This window comes from Panulirus ornatus, chromosome 70 (genome assembly GCF_036320965.1).
Source record: "Panulirus ornatus isolate Po-2019 chromosome 70, ASM3632096v1, whole genome shotgun sequence".
NCBI lineage: Eukaryota > Metazoa > Arthropoda > Malacostraca > Decapoda > Palinuridae > Panulirus > Panulirus ornatus.
Window position 1 is genome coordinate 7,368,338 of NC_092293.1, and position 3,930 is coordinate 7,372,267.

Here is a 3,930-nt window from a genome sequence, read left to right on the forward strand (position 1 = left end):
AGTTGTGACTGAGGGAGTAGGGAAAAGAGGTGAAAGTCTGAAGTGTGACTGATGATGTAGCCGAAGAGGTGAAGTCTGAAGTTGTGACTGATGATGTAGCCGAAAAGGTGAAGTCTGAAGTTGTGACAGATGATGTAGCCGAAGAGGTGAAGTCTGAAGTTGTGACTGATGGTGTAGCCGAAGAGGTGAAGTCTGAAGTTGTGATAGATGATGTAGCCGAAGAGGTGAAGTCTGAAGTTGTGACTGATGATGTGGCCGAAAAGTTGAAGTCTGAAGTTGTGATAGATGATGTAGCCGAAGAGGTGAAGTCTGAAGTTGTGGCTGATGATGTAGCCGAAAAGGTGAAGTCTGAAGTTGTGACTGATGATGTAGCCGAAGAGGTGAAGTCTGAAGTTGTGACTGATGGAGTGGCCGAAGAGGTGAAGTCTGAAGTTGTGGCTGATGATGTGGCCGAAAAGGTGAAGTCTGAAGTTGTGACAGATGATGTAGCCGAAGAGGTGAAGTCTGAAGTTGTGACTGATGGAGTAGCCGAAAAGGTGAAGTCTGAAGTTGTGACTGATGATGTAGCCGAAGAGGTGAAGTCTGAAGTTGTGACAGATGATGTAGCCGAAGAGGTGAAGTCTGAAGTTGTGACAGACGATGTAGCCGAAGAAGTGAAGTCTGAAGTTGTGACAGATGATGTAGCCGAAGAGGTGAAGTCTGAAGTTGTGACAGACGATGTAGCCGAAGAGGTGAAGTCTGAAGTTGTGACTGATGGAGTAGCGGAGGAGGTGAAGTCTGAAGTTGTGACTGATGATGTGGCCCAAAAGGTGGAGTCTGAAGCTGTAGTGTCTGGTGATGACTTGGCGGAAGATAGCGAGGGGTTCTGGCGTCTTGACTGATAGCCCAATGAAGGCTGTGGAGTCTGGTGACCCAACTGTCTCCGGGAATGTGTGGGGATGTGCCATATTATTACTGCATATTTCTATATAACGAGATATCAAGATCAATTGTAAATAACTATTTCATTCAGCTATCCAAATCATCCCTGGCTATATCCCACCATATACAGTCATCCATGGCTATATCCCACCATGAACAGTCATCCATGGCTATATCCCACCATGGACAGTCATCCATGGCTATATCCCACCATGGACAGTCATCCATGGCTATATCCACCATGGACAGTCATCCATGGCTATATCCACCATATACAGTCATCCATGGCTATATCCCACCATGAACAGTCATCCATGGCTATATCCCACCATGGACAGTCATCCATGGCTATATCCCACCATGGACAGTCATCCATGGCTATATCCCACCATGAACAGTCATCCATGGCTATATCCCACCATGGACAGTCATCCATGGCTATATCCACCATGGACAGTCATCCATGGCTATATCCCACCATGGACAGTCATCCATGGCTATATCCACCATGGACAGTCATCCATGGCTATATCCACGATGGACAGTCAGTCATCCATGGTAAAATGCCTTTGTCAGTGGCGAGGGAGGATGACATGGTCAGGGTGTAGTGTCGGGGCCCCAGTGGGGGATGGTGGCCCCACAAGAGGTCATGATAATCATAATGATAATTATGATATTGATATTAATGATAATACTATCATTAATGATAATGAAAAGACTAATGATATCAATAACATATTGATATATATGTATATATGGTGAATGATGATAATAATAGTATTAATAATAATAATAATATCAATAATATCGGGAATGATGGTAATAAAAATGATAACAATTTATAAAAATGATAATAGATAATGATTATGATATCAGTGATGATATTTATGATAATAGTAATGGCGAGGGAGCGCCCGGAAAACTGACAAAAAAGGCCACCACATTCGTTCGCACTCAGTCTCTTAGCTGTCATGTGTAATGCAGCGAAACCACAGCTCCCTATCCACATCCATGCCCCACAGACCTTTCCATGGTTTACCACAGGCATTTCACATACCCTAGTTCAATCCATTGACAGCAGGACGCCCTTGCTGATGGTGTATTTGTACTGGAAAGCAACATTACAAGAACTGTTTGTTAAGAACATGTCTTAGATGAGCTAAGTTGGGAGAATAGGACAACACTAAACCTTTCGATTTATCCTTATTTGTCACATATTTGTTACCAGAAGCATAAAATGTCTTCCTAGCTTTCCAGTAAGATTTATTGTGAGAGAGGAAGAATTGTGTTTTTCATGCCTTTAACTTTTACACATTCACAACCCACTGACTCTCGTGAGCAATTGAGGTTGCGCCACAATCAGAAGCAGGGTAGGTGATGGAGTGAGGGCTCCTTCGACGAGACTGTACTCTCCCACTTGTCGACTGATGATATCATACAGCTGCACCGAAGGGTTAGTCCGGTAACACCCGCATTGTTCTTCCATCAAATATATATATATATATATATATATATATATATATATATATATATATATATATATATATATATATATATTTTTTTTTTTTTTTTTTTTTTTTTTTATACTTTGTCGCTGTCTCCCGCGTTTGCGAGGTAGCGCAAGGAAACAGACGAAAGAAATGGCCCAACCCCCCCATACACATGTACATACACACGTCCACACACGCAAATATACATACCTACACAGCTTTCCATGGTTTACCCCAGACGCTTCACATGCCTTGATTCAATCCACTGACAGCACGTCAACCCCTGTATACCACATCGCTCCAATTCACTCTATTCCTTGCCCTCCTTTCACCCTCCTGCATGTTCAGGCCCCGATCACACAAAATCTTTTTCACTCCATCTTTCCACCTCCAATTTGGTCTCCCTCTTCTCCTCGTTCCCTCCACCTCCGACACATATATCCTCTTGGTCAATCTTTCCTCACTCATTCTCTCCATGTGCCCAAACCATTTCAAAACACCCTCTTCTGCTCTCTCAACCACGCTCTTTTTATTTCCACACATCTCTCTTACCCTTACGTTACTTACTCGATCAAACCACCTCACACCACACATTGTCCTCAAACATCTCATTTCCAGCACATCCATCCTCCTACGCACAACTCTATCCATAGCCCACGCCTCGCAACCATACAACATTGTTGGAACTACTATTCCTTCAAACATACCCATTTTTGCTTTCCGGGATAATGTTCTCGACTTCCACACATTTTTCAAGGCTCCCAAAATTTTCGCCCCCTCCCCCACCCTATGATCCACTTCCGCTTCCATGGTTCCATCCGCTGACAGATCCACTCCCAGATATCTAAAACACTTCACTTCCTCCAGCCTCTCACCATTCAAACTCACCTCCCAATTGACTTGACCCTCAACCCTACTGTACCTAATAACCTTGCTCTTATTGACATTTACTCTTAACTTTCTTCTTCCACACACTTTACCAAACTCCGTCACCAGCTTCTGCAGTTTCTCACATGAATCCGCCACCAGCGCTGTATCATCAGCGAACAACAACTGACTCACTTCCCAGGCTCTCTCATCCCCAACAGACTTCATACTTGCCCCTCTTTCCATATATATATATATATATATCAAATTCTATCCCTATTGATATCAGTCGCTTTTCTCTCTCTCTCTCTCTCTCTCTCTCTCTCTCTCTCTCTCTCTCTCTCTCTCTCTCTCTCTCTCTCTCTCTCTCTCTCTCTTTCTTTCTTCTCTCTCCCTCTTTATATTGATATCAGTCTCTCTCTCTCTCTCTCTCTCTCTCTCTCTCTCTCTCTCTCTCTCTCTCTCTCTCTCTCTCTCTCTCTCTCTTTCTTCTCTCTCCCTCTTTATATTGATATCAGTTGGTCTCTCTCTCTCTCTCTCTCTCTCTCTCTCTCTCTCTCTCTCTCTCTCTCTCTCTCTCTCTCTCTCTCTCTTTCTTCTCTCTCCCTCTTTATATTGATATCAGTTGGTCTCTCTCTCTCTCTCTCTCTCT